Here is a 20,930-nt window from a genome sequence, read left to right as displayed (position 1 = left end):
TTCTAGGTTCTTGTTTTTTCTTCAAAAGTCTCTAGCTTAAAACCCATCTTATTTATAGAGAGGAAGGGCTGAAGCAGGTCTGAGACAACTCAAACTAGCTAACATGCTTTTTCAGAAAATATTCAGGGGATTAATTAATCAATCTGAGGTTCCCATAATTTCCTTTGTTTTTTTTTTTTACGTGCAATGGTGTCATTTTCAAATTTGTTCATATCAGATTCAAATCTTACATCTCAATAGCTGAAAATGTAACTTTAAAATTGTCATAATGGCCCTTACGTCAATTTCTAGGGTCATGAAAAAGGGTCATATTGGGGTTTTTGGGTTTATTTGGTTTACTTGGTTTGATTTTTGAATTTCATCTGGTTTCTTTGTCTTGAAGGACCATACTAAGAGAATTTTACTCACAGGTACTAGTAGAGATGGACTATCAGTTTCCTAGAGCAGTTCAGTAGAGGATAGAAAACATGAAAGCTTGTGTTGGAGAGAAAATCTCCTTGTCAAAATGGCATCAACGTCTTGGTCATGTCTCCCTAAGAGTTGTGAAAAACATTTTCTAAATTTGGTTTACATTATTCTGGTTGTTTTAGTCATCCTTTTGTGTATGAAGCTTGTTAGATGGGCAATGCCCACCGTTTAAGTTTACCGTCTTCAAATACGGATTTTTCTTCCCCTCTTGATTTAGTATTTTCTGATGTATGGGAACCTATCACAACTTTATCCAATAAAAGATTCTGGTATTATCTTCTATTTATGGATGCATATTCAAAATTTTCATGGATTTTTCCTATTGAGCGAAAATCAGATGTGTTTAATATGTTTCTTAAATTCAAGAATCATATTGAGAATCTTTTCTCTACAAAAATCAAGATGTTTCAGAGTGATTGGGGTGGTGAATTTCGCTCTCTCTCCCGTTATCTTGACAGTGCTGGTATTACTCACCATCTTAGTTGTCCCCACAGGCATGAACAGAACTACAATGTCGAATGCAGACATCGGCACATTATTGAGTCCACCTTATCTCTATTAGCGTCCTCTTCTCTCCCTCAGTCGTTCTGAGCCGATGCTGCTGAAAATGTAGTCTTTCTTATCAACAAACTACCTACTCTAGGTCTTGGTGATCTCTCTCCTCATGAGAAGTTATTTGGCAAACCTCCTGATTATTCTATATTGAAAGTATTTGGCTATAAATGTTTTACTCTACTTTGGCCTTATAATTTTCACAAGATGGATTTTTGCTTTGCTCATTGTATCTTTATTGGCTACCGCAACAGTCACAAAGGGTATCGTTGTTACAACCCTGGTACCGGCAAAGAGATCATTGCTCACCATGTTGTTTTTTATGAACATTCCTTTCCTAGAATGGTACAGTCATCGCCATCTCCCAACCCTACTGCTCCTACTAGGGTTACTCTCCCCTCTTTGGGTTTTATTAATGCTTACACGTGTCCAGCTTCTACTGATTCTGTTCCCAAGGCATCTCCTGATCACTCACCATCTATATCTGTTACTAATGAGGAATCTGCCACTTTTTCCCCTAAACCAAAACAAGAAGCTTCCATCACTGATGATCTCTTACCAATTCGGCGCACCAAACCTATTCAGGAGTAGCATGACACAACCCATGCCGTGGAGCCCCCTGTCCGTACTCATACTATGACAACTAGGTTAATGGCATCCAGATCAGCTCAAGCTCTGACATCTACTCACCACCCTCTTCCTCTTGCTCTAGTCCATGATGTTATTGCTCAAGAAGAGGAGCCATCTTCCTACGAACAGGCTGCTAAGTCCCCTCATTGGCGTTTTGCTACGACTACCGAATTTCATGCACTACTCAAGAATGGCACTTGGGAGTTGGTACCCTATGATTCCTCAATGAACGTCATTGTGTCCAAGTGGGTCTTCAAAATCAAACGGCACCCAGATGGCTCGATTGAACATTACAAGGCCCGTCTTGTCGCGCAAGGTTTCATTCATGTTCCGAGAGTTGACTTCATTGAGACCTTCAGCCCCGTTGTCAAACCAACAACTGTGCATGTTGTTCTTTCACTAGTAGTTTCCCATGGATGGGATCCACCAGTTAGACGTCTGTAATGCCTTCCTTAATGGTTTTGTTACTAAGATGATCTATATGTGCCGATTGAAAGGATTTGAGGATAGTAATTATCCTGATCATGTCTACAAGCTTCATAAAGCCCTCTATGGTCTCAAACAGGCTCCCCGGGCCTGATTTTCTCAATTAAGTAATAAACTATATGATATTGGCTTTCATAGCTCTCAATGTGATCCTTCTTGTTTATCTATAGTCAAGATCAGATTATAATTTATATTCTTGTTTACATTGATGATCTCATTGTTACTGGCTCTTCTTCTCTGCATGTGTCTCAGCTTATTAGCAGTTTGTCTCAAACTTTTTCCCTCAAGGATTTGACATCGTTGCACTATTTTCTTAACATTGAGTCTCACTGTGATGCCTCAGGTTTGTTTCTCTCTCAGCAAAAGTACATATTGGACCTCTTGTTGAAGACTAATCTTGCTGCAGCCAAACCGATTTCCAGTCTATTGGTCACCTCTTCTCATCTCTCTTGGTTTGATGGTGAGTTACTCCTTGATCCCACTCAGTATCAGAGCATAGTGGGTGCACTCCAGTACGTCACTCTTACTCAACTGAATGTTGCTTTTGTAGTCAATAAAGTGTCAATTTTTGCATGCTCATACTACTGAGCACTGGACTACAGTTAAACGTATTCTACTATATTTGAAGGGTTCCAATGACACTAGTTTATTTTTCTTGGGTCGTGCATTAGAGACATTCATTGCATACTCAAATGCTGACTGGGCTAGTTGCCCTGACAACAGACGATCTACTAGAGACCATGGTATCTTTCTTGGTTCTCATTTGATCTCGCAGAGTGCCAAGAAGTAGCTGACTATTGCTCACTCTAGCACTAAGGCTGAATTCCAAGGTCTAGCCAATGCCACCACTGAATTCTTGTGGCTCAATTCTCTTCTCTCTGACATGGGGTCAAACTTAGATCTCCATCGGTTCTCTACTGTGATAATATTGGGGCCACGTATCTTGCAGCTTTTCCCATTTTCCGTGCATTGATGTTAATTTCCATTTTCTTCGGGATCTTATCGTTAAGAAGTGTATAATCGTGCGGTTCCTTTCCACACAAGATCAACTTGCCGATATTTTCACTAAGCCACTTCCTTCTCAACGGTCTGAATGGCTTAGGTCTTAGCTTCAAGTGCTTCCAACCCACTTTTGCTTGAGGGGGCATATTGAGAAGCTGTCCAACCCTAGGTCGGCCAGCCCTAGCTCTTCCACTCATAGAAAATAAAGCTCTAGCCTTCCTACAAAAGGGAGCTCCAGCACTCTTACCAAAGAGAGCCATAGATCTCCTACAAAAGAAGGCTTCAGTCTTCCAACCAAAGGACCAGCTACAATACAGAATACTCTTACCAAAGATAGATCAATCAGAGTATAAAGGAAACTCTCTTCTTAGCAAGTTTCCTACTGAAGACCTTTTCTTATTGCTCTGTTTCTATTATTGTAATTGATTGTAATTTATTGTTTATTATTTTGTATAAAAATTCAGCCATGTACAGTTATTCATCATAGTGAAATTCGACGTATTCTTTGAAGAACATTATTCTCTTAAACTTTAACTAAGATAAGGTAGAACCAAAATTATATATGCAGCAGTGGGCGGTAATTGAGTGCAAAAGCTAAGAAAACAAAACATTAAGTCTCATTTTGCACTTTATTAATGGGACTTCTGTGTGGGATCATCCATCATCCAATGAGGCCGCTCCTTATCAACTTATTTATACTCCATAATCGAGACACGACCAACCCATGTATATATATAGATAGATAGATAGATATGATCCAACAAAAAATGATAAAGGTTGTGGCATTGCGTCCTTTTGAGTGCAAGATAAAATTAAGCACAGCCTCCCAAATATTGAATGTATTATTACCACTCTCACACCACTAAATTTCTTAATTAAAAATGTCAAGTCAAACACCACTACACGGCAAGGAACATAGTTGTATGCTACTTGGGGAATTGCACATGCTGCTCTGTATAAAGGATAGTCACCAAAGGAATTGCACATGCAGCTCTGTACATATGTCATTTCAGACAATGGCATGACAACTCATCTGCATGGCCTCTCTAATGATCAATTTAGGAGCTTTTGCTTCTCAAGCTAGTGCTCGTACTCTCCAACATGCATCTATGTTGGAGAAGTTTGAACAATGGATGACTTGCTATGGAGTTGTATATATATACCAGGACAACGACAATGTAGAGAAGGGGAAGCGTTTCAACATATACAAGGACAATGCGGAGCTCATAGATTCTTTCAACTTGGCTGAAGATAGACCCTACAAGTAAAGCATAAATGTATTTCCTCAATGAACTGATGAATAGTTAAAGCACTACCATTATGGGTACATAAATTTTGCAGAACAAAGGCCAGTGCTGAGGCGAGGTCAACGACATTTGCTTCGAATGTCATCAACCTTGAGGGAGGCTGCAACCCTATGAGCACTGATCAGATCTATATGGATCCTGTTGCATCTCTTTTTCAGGTGGGCCAAGAAGAACGTCCTGCTGGTCCATACCCTTTTGACATACGTCAATTCATCCCGAACATCAACGTCTCTATGCACAACTGCCTTAACGATCCTCATGTAGCTCTTTAGATGGGGAGAGGTGTGCTCCTCCCCCAGGATGTGTAGTACTATCGTGGCTTGGACCTAGCTAAGGTCGGCCCAAGGATGATTCAGTGAGGAATTTCTCCATAGAAGTTGGAGGCTTCAATTCAATTTCCTAGCATAGGTCGGGGTGACAGATAGCGTTAGTTGCCACGATGAGTTGTACAACCTTGTCAATGTTAGGGATTTGGAGATGCTCCAAGTTGAACCTCCTAATGTATTCACAAAGTGTCTCATTAGGTCTCTAAATGCTATTTAATAGGTAGGTCGCAGACTTAGGGTGCCTTTTATTGGTGGTGAAGTGAGTGGTAAATAGATTGGCGAGCTAATCCCAACTTCTTATGGAGTCGGGGACCAATCCTGAGTACCATAGCCGAGCTGTATCCCTAGGGTTTTTGGGAAGGCAATAAATAGGCTTGCATCGTTGGCCCCGTGTAGTTGCATTAGGGCTTGGAAATTATTAGCTTGGTCTATCGAGTCTATCGTTCCGTTGTAGGATTCAGGGTTGGGTGCCCTGAAGTTCTTTGGTCATGGAGCCGCAAGTATCTCAGGGTCTAGTGGTGAGGTGCAAGATATAGGCCACCCAGATAAGGTGTCTGCTTGGCTGGTTGCTTTGCTTTCTTATTTCTTGTCCATCACGCTCACAGATAGAGTGAGATGACTTTTCTATGAGGTGCAGTGAGTGCATCTGCATAGGGTGGCAAATTTTCTCATCCTTGACGAGTACCCGAGCTCCCCAACCCGACGAAGCTATCCCTGCCCCGCCCAACCCCAAATCATATATATATATATATATATATTATTCATTTATTTGATTAATAAATTATAAAAACTCAAAAACATAAAAAGTAAAAAATTAAAAATTAAAACTTAAAAGACAAAAACTATTCTAAAAAACTCTGGAGACTTCTTGAGTCTTGACTACCACTCGATAGACAGAGGTGAGAGGACAAAGAAAGAGTCTCAAAGAACCCTAGTTCTTCTTCTTTCTTTGTCTATTGTCGCCAATTGTCGTCACTCGTCGGACATCAGACATCTTTGATCGTCGACTACCACATGATAGAGGTCATAGGACAAAGAAAGACTCAAAAAAGAAAGAACTAAAAGCTAAAACCCTAGTTCTTCAATCTCCCTTCATCTATCGTCGTCGATCGCAACTTGCAAAGGTCCCCACTCTCTCTCTCTCACTCTCTCTCTCTCTGTCTCTCGCTTTCTCTCAGTCTCGGTCTTTGTGTAATCGAGGATTCGGGTCTTTGACAGGGAATTCATCCCTATCAGGGTCAAGGATGGAGGATAATTCCTTTCCCCGATGGGGATGGGGGATGATTTGGGGGTCGAGGTTGGGGATGGGTAATGTAATCCCTACCCTGTTTCCATTCCTACGTCTATGATGCCTTCTTTTGGATCCTTTGGAGGAACTGGCGGCTTCAGTCCCTACGGGAGTAGTAGCTCAACTTTCTACTGGGAACCCGGTCACAGACCTGGTTGGGAATCTGACTGGGAACCCAAGCAGATGTTGTGGAAATCTGACTAGAAACCCAAGCAGATGTCAGGAACTCGATTAGAGACTTTGTTGGGAATCTATCTGGGAACCCAACCTGTTAGACACCCGGTTCTCGCTGGTTCTTGAAGGGATGAGAGATCCATCCCATGGACGCCCAAAGATTGCGGAATAAGGGGCGAATTTCAAAAATTTTTCTCTCCCTTCAACTGGGAATCGCATTCCCTATTTAGAAAATCATATTTTCGAGGATCATTCTTGAACCTTAAACAGAATCAGATCTGAACCAAAAGGAGTAGGGGAGAATTATACCTGATACGGAGAAGTAGTATCTCCCAACGGAGGTGTTCACGCCCAAGGAAGGATCCAAAAACTGCTCCCTTTGAAGATGGCGCAGTGCAGGATGGAGCAAAATTAATAGTGTTCTTCTCCAAGAACAGATGTCAAGATCCAATCTTGACTTCTCCCACAACTGGAGATCAAACTGCCAAACAGGGTGGCAAGAACCGGGAGGTGGCAAGAGAGTATTCGCAGGGTGCAGAATTCTCTCTTCTTAATTTCAGCACTAAAGAAAATCTGATGATCTGTCTTCAAAAGGCTGCCGCCCCCTCCTTCGTTTTATTAACCTAAAAGATCAGCTCCTAATCCAATTAGGAGCAGCTTATCCAAATCATATTTCGATAAGACTTCTCTTTAGGTGATAGGGATAAACCCTTATCTTATCTGTAGATTTAGATTAGCTTTCTCCTAATCTCATTAGGAGGTTTCTAGATCTGAATCATATTCAGATCTGAACTCTCTGAGTGGATAGGATTAAGACCCTATCCTATCTGCTACTCTATCTCAGAATTCGCCCCTTTAATTAACTAATTAAATAGCCTAGTTCGAAATGGGCTTTAGGCCCATTAAGCTTATGTGCTCACTTAACCTTCCTAACAGTTGCCCAGTTGGGCTTCCTTGTATGGCGTGGGACCCAAGCATTGATCTACACATCAGCCACATGGCTTCAGCCCAGCCTTTGTTACAAGGCCTGGCCGAATACACTATTAAAGACAGTGCACCCCTTGAAACCCATCGAATGAGCTCTATGGGCCCAACACTTACCCTAAGTGGTCCCTGGGCCAAGCCACCTTGTAACACCCAGGGACTGTGGGCAGATGCAAGATTAGCCCATCAGGTATTATCCTCAATGGTCTTATACTTAACCTCTTAGCCCATAATGATCACACACTGCTCCCGGGAATTAAAACCCTTTTGCAAACATTTGAGAAACCATAATATATATATATACTTTTATATCTCATATAAAATATACTTTGCAAAACAAATCTCAACGGTTGAAATCGGCTGCCGGCAGTCTTGGTTTCCATCAGTGATAGTGCATCCCTGATCATTACCTTTGTCCGACAAATGGGCTGATCCTGTCACTCTGATCACCCACTCAGATGAATTCTCAGACTGTCCCAACATACCTAGGTTTTGACCCCCGCTAAGGATCTCACTGATTGGTATATCAAAGACAGCTCAATCCGACACCTAGTGCAGTATCATAAAAGAGTATAGGGGTCGGGTGTAACTTTCCAGTTTTGCCCATCAATCTCCAAGGTCCAGGGCAATACTGGAAATCTGGTCCAGTTCATAGATTCAATTAATCCTACACTGTATGTGCCTAGGGTCTCACCCTGACAGCTGAGACAGGCCACCACAACCAAGTTGGTGGCACCATAGTGTCAGCCTTGTCAAGATAGGTCTCCCCAGACCAACCCACTGGCTGTGAACATTCTAAACCAACACAAGTCTCATTAAGTGTCCAGTTTAAGGGTACTACACAGAAACATACCAAGGGAACATGAATCAAATATGCACTTTTATTCATTTACAATAAACTCATAATGTATATCATTCTGATTGAAGCTAAGGGCATACAAAACTGTCTAACAGCTCTCACTTGCACTTAGGTCCAATCAGGAACTAGCTGGAGTCCTTTGCTTTCCACGTGATTCTCAAACACTTTCTGTGATAGTGGCTTTGTCAATGGGTCTGCTACCTTTTCCGCTGATGCTACCTTCTGAATCAAGACGTCCCCTCTACCAACAATCTCCCGCAGTACGTGGTACTTCCTCTCGATGTGCTTCGACTTCGAGTGGGCTCGTGGCTCCTTAGCCTGAGCAATGGCTCCATTGTTGTCACACAACAATGGGATGGGTGATGTGCTGGACGGAACTACTCCCTACTCGTGAATGAACTTCTTCATCCACACAGCTTCTTTGGCAGCCTCACTTGCGGCAATGTACTCGGCCTCGGTCGTGGAATCTGTAGTGGACCCTTGTTTGCTACTTTTCCAGCAAACAGCACACGATCCTATCGTGAAAACATATCCAGATGTAGACTTTCTATCATCTGGTCTGACTAGAAATCGGCATCTGTATACCCTTGGATCTGTAGTGAGCTACCGTCGAATACTAGACAAAACTCTTTTGTCTTTCGAAGGTACTTAAGTATGTTTTTCACAGCAGTCCAATGCTCCTACCCTGGGTTGGCCTGAAATCTGCTTACTACATTCACTGCCTGAGCTATGTCAGGACGAGTGCACAGCATGGCATACATGATGCTCCCTACGGCTGAGGCATAAGGAACGTCATTCATGCCATCAATCTCCTCAGAAGTCTTGGGAGACATCTTCTTGGAGAGAGTGACTCCGTGCCTGAAAGGAACATTTCCTTTCTTGGAGTTTTCCATGCTGTATCTCTTGACTATTTTGTCAATGTAAGCAGATTGGGATAATCCTATTATTCGCTTCAATCTATCTCTATAGAGTCGAAGACCCAGTATATGGGAGGCTTCTCCAAGATCTTTCATGGAGAATTGTTGTGATAGCCATACTTTTACCGTAGTTAACATTCCTACATCATTCCTAATGAGTAGAATGTCATCTACATACAGAACCAAGAAGGTAACCTTATCCCCACTGTTCTTCCTGTAGACACAGGGTTCATCCGGATTCTGCTCGAAGTCAAACGATTTGACAGTAGAGTCAAAACGGATGTTCCAACTTCTAGAAGCTTGCTTAAGTCCATAAATGGATCTGTTAAGTTTACATACCATGTTTTCCTGACCTGCAGCAATGAAACCTTGCGGCTGCTGCATATAGATATCTTCAGTAAGATCTCCATTTAGGAATGCAGTTTTGACATCCATTTGCCAAATCTCATAATCATGGTATGCTGCTACAGGTAGCAGGATCCTAATGGATTTAAGCATGGCCATAGGCGAAAAGGTTTCCTCATAATCGATGCCCTCTTTCTAAGTGTACCCTTTCGCCACTAAACGAGCCTTGAAGGTCGCAACCTTACCATCGGGGCCCTTCATCCTCTTGTAAATCCATTTGCAACCGATTGCTTTTACCCCGGAGGGCGGATCTACTAGAGTCCAGGCTCCATTGGTCTCCATTGAGTCCATCTCTGCTCTCATGGCCTCCACCCACTTCTGGGAATCTATGTCCAACATAGCTTCTACGTAAGTCACGGGATCCTCCTCACTAGTCAAGGTTTCCACCAGGTAACTATCCTGGTCATAACCATAACGGAATGGTGGCCTGGATACCCGAGTGGATCTTCTAGGTTGGTCACTACCTGGAACTTGTGGGACATCTCCCACTGCTCCTGAGCTCTCCGCATCAAGAACAATTTCCTGATGATGGGTGTCCAGGATGTAAATAGTTTCCAAGAATTGCGCATTTCGACTACAGAACACTTTCTGCTAACTTGGGTCATAGAATAGATAACCTACAGAGCCTTTTGGGTAGCCTACAAATAGGCAACGGCTGGTCTTGGATTCCAACTTGTCTGCACTCATTCTTTTAACGTATGCTGGACAACCCCAAATCTTCAAGTGTCTGACACTTGGTTTCTTTCCGGTCCAAAGTTCATATGGAGTATTCGGAACCGATTTGGTTGGAACCCGATTCAGCACATAAATCACAGTCTCTAATGCGTAACCCCAAAAGGATGTGGGTAACTCTGAGTGTATGAGAAGCGACCGGACCATATCCTATAGGGTCCTATTCCTCCTCTCTGCAACACCGTTAAGTTGTGGTGTAGCAGGAGGAGCTAATTGTGATACTATCCCATTGTCCTTTAAGTAGTCCCTGAATTCGTCAGAGAGATACTCGCTACCTCGATCTGATCGAAGGGCTTTAATTTCTCTCCCTAACTATTTCTCGACCTCTTGTCTAAACTCTTTGAACTTTTCAAAGGATTCAGACTTGTGTCTCATTAGGTACACGTAACTATATCGTGAAAAAACATCTGTGAAGGTGATGAAATACACGTGTTGATTTCGTGTCCTAACACTTAGGGGACCACATACATCAGTATGTATTAGGTCAAGTGTGCCTGTACATCTTTTAGGCTTACCGTTAAATGGCCATTTTGTCATCTTGCCTTGTGGGCAAGGCTCACAAGTGGGAAGATCTTCTATAGTTAGAAAATCCAAAGGACCATCCTTTACCAACCTTGTGATTCGGTCAACACCGATGTGGCCAAGTCGGTAATGCCACAGACACGTGGGATTAACTGTATCATAGGCTCTCTTCTTGGGGATTTCAGCCGACGTAGTTTCGGTTATGTTAGTTTCTAGAGAAGGATGTAGAACATAGAGACCGTTCTCCAGTTCCCCGTATGCAATGAATCTGTTGTTTCTTTTAATAGAAATCATATTACTAAAGAGGACAGAATAACCATCTGCACATAGTTTTGAGACAGAAATCAAATTTCTCCTTAAATTTTGTACATAAAGACAATCTTTCAGTACAATTATTCCTTCTCTAAAAAATAACTCCACGGTTCCTATGGCCGCGGCTGCAACAGTTGCATTAGTCCCCAAGTAGAGTGTGACTTCTCCTTCACTCAGCCTTCTGCTTACCTTGAACCCCTGCAGTGAGTTACACGCATGAGTTGAAGCCCCGGAGTCAATACACCAGGACGCAGAAGCTACCAATAAATTGGTTTCTATAACACAAGTTTCAAAGTGACCTTTCTTCGATTCCAAGTAGGCAGGACAATTCCTTTTCCAGTGGCCAGTCTTCTTGCAGAAGTGACAGGCATCCGATGCTTTGTCTTTCTTCTACTTCTTGCTCTTAGTGGTTTTCTTCTGAGGCTTCTTTGCCTTCCTCTTTCTCTTGCCTGTCTTGCCAGCTTCAACAAGCATAGCTACAGGCTCATCCTTTCTAGTCAGTTCTTCAGCTCTTTGCAACATATTGCTGAGCTCTTGCAAGCTGACATTCAGCTTGTTCATGTTATAGTTCATGATGAACGGATTAAAGGAAGGAGGCAAAGAGTTAAGGATAGCATATATCTGGGTTGCAAGGTCCAGCCCGGATCCAAGAGCCTCCAGTTCGTTGATGTAACCCATCATCCGAAGACAATGGTCGTGAACTTGTTGACCCTTGGACACTTGTGTAGTCAAGAACTGTTTCAAGACCTTTTGTCGAGTAGAACGATTCTACTCTTCATACATCGTCCTGAGACTGTTCAATATGTCCTTGGCAAGTTCGATCTGATCGAACTGCCTCTGTATTGGGTTGTCCAAGGAGGCAATGATGTAACACTGGGCAAGGGAGTTTTTCTCTTCCCATTCTTGATAGTCTCTCCTTCGGGCCTCAGAAGCCCTATCACCCGGACGCTCCGGGGCAAGATTCTTTACCACTTTGTCCAGCTTTTTAGAAGCTAGGACCAGCATAAGGTTCCTATACTAGTCAGCATAGTTTGGGCCCTTCAACTTGTTGTCATCAAGCAGTTTTGCAAATGATCCGTTTGCCATTTTCTTATAAAAGAGCAAACATCAGTCCACAACCTAATTTGATTTATGTTCATTTCATAGATATGGATTTTAATCTATGATCCATTTCCATTTATTCGTCTCTGAGATTTCCCTCCTTTCTCAGTGACGGAGACTATGGGTTGTCTCTGAAAATGTGGGAAATCACATAGGGTGCATGGAGCCAACTATTTCAGCTGCATAACCCCACCACCTTTCTGTGAAGGATCATACCCACTCATCATATGAGTTTTCCCTTTGGTCTCTGTCAGACAAGGTTCAGAGCCGTTTTTAGGTAAACCTTTCTGTCCAGTGAGTGCTTACGTATCATATTCGTGAACGCCAAGGTACCGTGAGAGAGTTCCCATTTTCTGGTGAAGCCCCTCCCACATCGGTGTATGACGCCCCTATCATCTTATGAAACACTCAGACAAGCCCAACAGCAAATGGATAGCCCATTTTCTGGTGCGTTTCCTCATTACTGAAGGACCCATCCTCATGCTAATGATGAAAGGCCTTTAGAGAGTTCATCATATGAATCTCCCTATCACATGCACTTATATTAGCCAGAGGGAACAGTTAATTACGCCCTAGTTCTTATTTTAGGTCAAACCAAAGTGGCTCCCACTGACTTTCATAAAGCCAGATTTCGGTGGGCCTAAATCGGCTAGGGTTCCGCACGTAACCTCTTGATGAGGTGTGGGGCCCACCACTGAGAGAGGACATCCAATGACCAAAAGGGACACCATGGCAATGATGTGCATTCAGCCATGGTATGTGCAAGAGCCACTGTCGATTGAGCATGGGCCAAGTACTTATGGCCCATGTACGTAGCACATCACACATCCATACATCACATGTAGGGATAAATTGATCCAATCAATTAATCATCTATAAGGCCCATTTGAAGCCCATTTTAAATCCAAAATATTAACCATTAATATTAACTAGGTATGTGGGCCCAATGGTTCAGCCCATATAGCTTTAAATGTTAAGTGGGTTTTTAGTAGTTTTAACCTTTTAAAACTGGGCCTTTACAGGTTGGGCCGAATTAACCATTTAATTAAACACCAATCCTTAGGACCATTAGTGGGAAAATTAGGGCTGACTTTCAGCCTTGATTAAACCCTAGGTTCGGTTCAAACTATTTTAACCAATCTTGGTTCGAATGGTTCTAGGGTTTGATCTTTAATTAAATCTTTAATTCAAGAAAATAATCTGAAATTAAATACTGAGAAAAGAAAAACAAGAATCAGTCAATCAGGGCTGTTCGCACAATCCATCCTGCAAAACAGAGGTTAGATCACAGAATGCAGTTTCACAAACTGCAAATCGCAGATAGCGATTCTCCTATCCGCGAAATCTCCTTCTCTGCGAAATCTCCTTTTTTGCGTCGCCATCTTCGATCCAAAAATAAATAAATAGAAATCCTATTTCTATTAATAATGACATCAGATTGAATACCTATACATTGAGTCTAGAAAATAAAAAAAAAAAATATTTACAGACCAAAAATAATTCAAGAACTGCAGAATCACAGGTTCCCTACGCAAATCAAGAATTCGATCTCCTCTTGTACGAATAGCTCATAAATTAAGAAAATCATAGAGAACAATTCTAAATAATAATCAGATTTTTGTAAAATTAATTTCAGATTATTCGCCCATTAAGTTTGGGAACAAATTTCCCAAAACCCATATCTGTGCAAATCGGGTAGAACACCTTCTGCCCATTTGCGCAGGTTCAGATCTGAAACAATCTGGTTCAAGATTTGAACCATGGCTCTGATACCACTGAAGGGATGAGAGATCCATCCCATGGACGCCCAAAGATTGTGGAATAAGGGGCGAATTTCAAAAATTTTTCTCTCCCTTCAACTAGGAATCGCATTCCCTATTTAGAAAATCATATTTTCGATGATCATTCTTGAACCTTAAACTGAATCAGATTTGAACCAAAAGGAGTAGGGGAGAATTATACCTGATACGAAGAAGTAGTATCTCCCAATGGAGGTGTTCACGCCCAAGGAAGGATCCAAAAACTGCTCCCACTGAAGATGGTGTAGTGCAGGATGGAGCAGAATCAGCAGTGTTCTTCTCCAAGAACTCTGTCCTTCGCAAGAATCAGCAGGATGGTACGTGAGCACAGCTTCCTTTCAATCCTTTCTCAAGGAACTGATGTCAAGATCCAATCTTGAGTTCTCCCACAACTGGAGATCGAACTGGCAAACACGGCGGCAAGAACAGGGAGGCGGCAAGAGAGTATTCGCAGGGTGCAGAATTCTCTCTTCTTGATTTCAGCACTAAAGAAAATCTGATGATCTGTCTTCAAAAGGCTGCCGCCCCCTCCTTCTCTTTAGGTGATAGGGATAAACCCTTATCTTATCTACAGATTTAGATTAGCTTTCTCCTAATCTCATTAGGAGGTTTCTAGATCTGAATCATATTCAGATCTGAATTCTCTGAGTGGATAGGATTAAGACCCTATCCTATCTACTACTCTATCTCAGAATTTGCCCCTTTAATTAACTAATTAAATAGCCCAGTTCGAAATGGGCTTTAGGCCCATTAAGCTTATGTGCTCACTTGACCTTCCTAACTGCTGCCCAGTTGGGCTTCCTTGTATGGCGTGGGACCCAAGCATTGATCTACTCATCAGCCACATGGGTTCGGCCCAGCCTTTGTTACAAGGCTTGGCCGAATACACTGTTAAAGACAGTGCACCCCTTGAAACCCATCAAATGGGCTCTATGGGCCCAACACTTACCCTAAGTGGTCCCTGGGCCAAGCCACCTTGTAACACCTAGGGACTGTGGGTAGATGCAAGATAAGACAGTGCACCCCTTGAAACCCATCAAATGGGCTCTATGGGCCCAACACTTACCCAAAGTGGTCCCTGGGCCAAGCCACCTTGTAACACCCAGGGACTGTGGGTAGATGCAAGATTAGCCCATCAGGTATTATCCTCAATGGTCTTACACTTAACCTCTTAGCCCATAATGATCACACACTGCTCCCGGGAATTAAAACCCTTTTGCAAACATTTGAGAAACCATAATATATATATATACTTTTATATCTCATATAAAATATACTTTGCAAAACAAATCTCAACGGTTGAAATCGGCTACCGGTAGTCTTGGTTTCCATCAGTGAGAGTGCATCCCCGATCATTACCTTTGTCTGACAAAGGGGCTGATCCTGTCACTATGATCACCCACTCAGATGAATTCTCAAACTGTCCCAACATACCTAGGTTTTGACCCCCGCTAAGGATCTCACTGATTGGTATATCAAAGATAGCCCAATCCGACACCTAGTGCAGTATCATAAAAGAGTCTAGGGGTCGGGTGTAACTTTCCAGTTTTGCCCATCAGTCTCCAAGGTCCAGGGCAATACTGGAAATCTGGTCCAGTTCATAGATTCAATTAATCCTTCACTGTATGTGCCTAGGGTCTCACCCTGGTAGCTGAGACAGGCCACCCCAACCGACTTGGTGGCACCACAGTGTCAGCCTTGTCAGGATAGGTCTCCCCAGACCGACCCACTGGCTGTGAACATTCTAAACCAACACGAGTCTCATTAAGTGTCCAGTTTAAGGGTATTACCTAGAAACATACCAAGGGAACATGAATCAAATATGCACTTTTATTCATTTACAATAAACTCATAAAGTATATCATTCTGATGGAAGCTAAGGGCATACAAAACTGTCTAACAATTCTAATGTTGTTGTTGTTGAATCTGCAGTTGTTGTGTCTATTGTTGCCCCCTATTAGGGTGGCAAACTTGTCCTCACAGGCTCTCATCTGATTATTCATTCCGCAGATACATTACACCAGGTCATAGAACTAGCGCGTGTCGGCTCCAGTGGGAGCCACGGAGGGCTCATCCACAGGAGGAGGCGCATTCACATGATATGGTGTCTTGGTTGGGTCTAGAGTGGGTGGGATGCCTGGTGGGGTTAAAGGCACATTTCCAATAGTCACTAAAGGTACTTATGGGATCATTCCGAGCTGCTCGTGTCCCTTAGTGATTTGATTTTGTTGTTGTTGGAGGGCTGGTTGATTGATGAAGAGATGGATATTAGTGTAAGATGCTTAAAAATGAGAACTTAGCTTTTTTCCATGTAGTCTCACAGACGGCGCCAATTGATGGTATGCGATCAGGCGGCTCTCACATGGCAGATGACTTGGATGCCGAATCGGATGCTCACATTCAGTGGCCAAGCTGTATCATTCTACAAAAGGTGAGAGTTAGAGTGCTCGGGTTGTTTTTACCCGGGGTGGGCACTCCAATGCTTAAGTCAACGAAGAGTTCTTAGAAGGTCTTAAGAGATTAGAGAGTCGAGAGCTTATAACCGTGCATACCTCTTCTGTAGAAATGAGACCTTTATATAGGCGTGAGTGCTCAGAGACCTTCTAGTAATGGGTCTCAGGTTCTCGCAGAGCTGTTTCCGTTATGTCGGGAGAGTAATTATGTCGATTACGTAATCTGTGCAGAGGGTTTAGGTCCATCCAATTGGCTCTGATGCGTGTAATGTAAGTAATCTGGCCCAATGGTCGATTCATTAATATCTGGAGAACTCGGTCTAGCAACGGATTTGTGTGACAAGTCAGTGAGCACGCTTTGTAGGTTGCCAACAGTACCTTTCTTTGCACGATCGATCTACGAAGTAAGTAGCCCCTTGTTCGGAGGTCCTTCAAATCGGCCAAAATGAGGTATTTTAGGTCGGCCCTGCTAGGTGCTACCAGCCAACCTACCGAGGTGATCTGCTTACTTACTACTAAGATATCACTTGAAAGCCACATTTCATAATATCATTTGGTGGACCAAATTACCCCTCATCACCTCCCAATTTCCTACTCACTTTTCCTACTCTTAGTCTTCTCTTGAGATAGACGCCAGCCTTTAGCTCATGGACTTAATTCTTTTCTAAAAGCCTACCATTGACTTACGTTCTTTAATCATGTCTTATGTTTTTCTAAGATGTCCACAACCACAAGGTACTTGGAGACACCTCCCTTATCAACTTAATTAATTCCGTCCCATACAATCGAGAGTTGAGACACGGCCAACCGGTTTCAGCCCAGATTTCCTACTCACTTTTCCTATCCACTCTCTACCCTCCGTGAATTACATCCAAACATCTCTTAATTCAAAATAAAGAAATTAGGGGTGACAATGTTGACCCTGACCCTTTTGACCCACCCAACCCACCCATTTCAATAGTGGGTTATATGGGTCAAGTGACCCATTAGGGTCAAGGAAAAAGAGGGTCAGAGTGGGTTGGGTTGAGGGTACCCATTGGGTCAAAAGGGGTTAGGGTCACTTGGGTAAGGAGAGGGTCGAGAGAGGGTAAGACCGTAAGAGGAGAGGGTCGAGAGAGAGTTGCTGCAAGAGTTGAACTGTTGAACAAAGATCTCTAGGTTTTTCTTAGTTCTCAGTCGAACGAACTTCCACCATTGAAGATTAATCCATTAAATATAATTTTTAATATGGAAAAGTGGGAAATTTCCCATATTTCTTAGTCTAAAATGATTTATATCATAAATTTAATTATCAAATATATTTTTCACAATTTCACCATAATTTTTAAAATTTAAATTTAACTTTTAAGCTTAAATATTTTGAACCAACTAACAAAACCAAAAAATCAACCAAAATACATTTGAGTTGGTCGGTTTTCACAAATGATCAGTTAGTTTTATCTGACCAACTCCCCATCCTAACCTAGACAATTTAGTTGGCTAAACAGCCTACAACCGAAGTGAACCAACTCATGAATGCTCATAATTTTTGCTAAATTAATAGTCTCATCTCTCATAAATAAAAATATTTTAATCTCCAATAATTATTAAAGATTTATAGAAAAAATGTACAATAATTGAAAATATATTGATAATGAAAAATACAATAATTACAAAAATACAATACATACTAAAAATATATTAAATTAGTCAATAAATAGTATAATATCAAATAACAGTTTAATCTCTAATAAATATAATAAATACAATAAGTACAATAAACAAAATTTAAAAATTTCAATAGTAGTAGTTTAATCTCCAATAACTATTGAAAGTTTTCTATTAAATAACAAAACAAAAATAAACTTATGCATAATTATTGAAAATAGATTAATCAAAAAACAATAAATAATTACTGAAATACAATAGATATTAATATTAATATATATAATTGTATTATAAATATATATATTAAGGGTTTAAAATGGTTATTAATAAATATTAACTTTTATGAAAGTTATTTTCTAGAAATCTTAATTGATATAAGTGAAATTAGTTATTTACCATATTATATAAAAATATTAAATTATTACTAAATTTATTTCATTATTAATTTTAAAAAATACTAAGTTAATTTTAATTTCAATGTTATGATATAATTATTTTTCTACTTTTCAAAGTTTTTTAAAGTTACTACATAACTTATTTATTTTAACTAATTTAAAATCTAGTTATGTTAAATATTTTCTTATTTAAAATATTTAGTATTTTAATTACTTAAATAGTATGTAAAATATTTAAATTTTAAAATATTCATGATTTATTGAATTTAGTAATCCATAAAATTATAATTTATACTATAATTACATAATTTCATTATTAATTTTGCATGATATTAAATTATTGTTAATTTCAATATTATGTTATAATTATTTTTCATCATTTAAGAAATTTTTAAATTTATTACATAATATTGTTATTTTAACTATTTAAATCTAGTTATGTTAAATATTTAATTATTTAAATATTTAAGTAATATGTAAAATTTTTAAAATTTTTTGTTATATACTTGATTTAATAATCCATAAAATTATAATTCATACTATTAATACATAATTTCATTATTAATTTTTCAATATATTAAATTATTATTAATTTCAATATTATGTTATAGTTATTTTCTACTTGTAAGAAAATTTTTAAAATTATTACAAATTTTCGTTATTTTAACTATTTAAAATATAGTTCTGTTATATATTTAGTTATTTAAATATTTAAACAGTATGTAAAATATTTAAAAATTTTTTTTATTTGAATTTTATTTATTTAAGGCTATTACATATTACTACATATTTTGTTATATAATTATTTATATATTTATAATATTATGCTATTTAGGATGTTTATTTCTTAAAATATTAAAATAAGATTTTATATTTTAACGTTAAATTTTTATTATTTGAATAAACATTTAAGTTGATGATCCGAAGAAAACAGAATTTAAATTGTTAGTACATAATTTCATTATATATTTTGTAATAATATAAAATTACTTTTTTTGTGCTTTTAATAAATATTTAAAGTTATTATATAATTTTGTTAGACTATTTAGATAATTCTTAAATTTGTTAATCCAAACTTTCTTTAGATATAGAAGAAAAGTGGGGGAGAGGATAAAACGGAATTACAGATAGTTTATATATTTATAATTTATCATAAAAATAATAAATATTTACCGAAGTACAATAAATATTAATTTTAGTATATATAATTATATAATAAATACAGATTAATAGTTTAAAATTATTATTAAAAAATATTAATTTTTTGAAAGTTATTTTCTCGAATTATTACTTCAAATATGTGAAATTAGTTACTTACAATATTATGTAAAAATATTAAATTATTATTAATTTCAATATTAGGTTTTAATTATTTTTCTACTTTAAAGATTTTTTTTAGAACATATTATTACATATTATTAAATATTTGAAAAACATTTAAATTTATAATTCGGAAAAACATAACTTAAATTTTTAGAACATAATTTCGTGATATATTTTGTAAAAATATAAAGTTATTTTTTGTGTTTTTAATAAATATTTTAAAGTTATTATTTAATTTTGTTAGAATATTTAAATATTTATTAAATTTTTTAATCCAAACTTTCTTTAGAGAGATATAGATAAAAAGTAGGGGAGAGGATAAATAGGAATTAGAGATAATTTAGGAGAGAAACTCTCTACTAAATTAGAGATAATTTAGAAGATAAATAGGAATTATAGATAATTTTGGAGAAAGCGGGGGATAGTGGGGGATATAGTTTAGGAGAAATTTTAGAAACACCCCCTCTCTCAGTTGGAATTCTCACCAGCTTTTCAAAATCTGTAGAAAACTCTATAAATTTCCCAGTTTTTACAGGATTTGCACAGGGACCCTCAAAGGTCACAATATTGAATTTAACTGGGAAAATGGCAAATTTTGACTATTCTAAGGCCCAAGTAACACTAAAATGATGCTCGTTAAGGCATCAAAATATAGAGTTATCAGGAACCAACGAGGGCTCGACTACCTACGTTTGCCCCCCAATGGAGGTTCCTTTGTTTTGGTTGTTTTTTGGGGATGACATGCTGAGTTTATGACTAATGTGGTGAGAGGTTGAACTGGATTTTTTGTTTAGGTTCCCACAAATGGTGTCAATTAATGGTGATCTTATCACCTAACTGCCCTACTGGAGGACAACTCAAACGAGTGGTGTTGAGGTTGACAGACCGGTATGCAGGAAGAAAGATATCAGAGTACCTGGGGGTTTCGACTTCAGCTAGGCACTCCGATGCTTATGTTAGCCGAGTTTAGTGAGCAAGAAAGCAAAGGGAGATTCTGAGAGCTAGAGAGATAAAATGCAATGAATGACAAGTACCTTGAGAAAGCATGGACGACATGCCACCATTTGTTTCGGAACCGATAGGCATACTAATCGCATAAGGATAATGTGTCATGTTTATCGGTAACCCAGAGGTGGGCCGACTACTCAAGTCTTTGTCTACCCTGGTCAGGGAGGTCAAGTTGTCATCGAAAGTCACCAACTCATTCTCCCGAGGTGATGTGCTCCACTCTGCTGTGGAGTGACTTGC

This window comes from Nelumbo nucifera, chromosome 1 (assembly GCF_055504915.1).
Source record: "Nelumbo nucifera cultivar China Antique chromosome 1, China Antique-T2T, whole genome shotgun sequence".
NCBI lineage: Eukaryota > Viridiplantae > Streptophyta > Magnoliopsida > Proteales > Nelumbonaceae > Nelumbo > Nelumbo nucifera.
Note: the sequence above shows the minus strand (reverse complement) of the source record.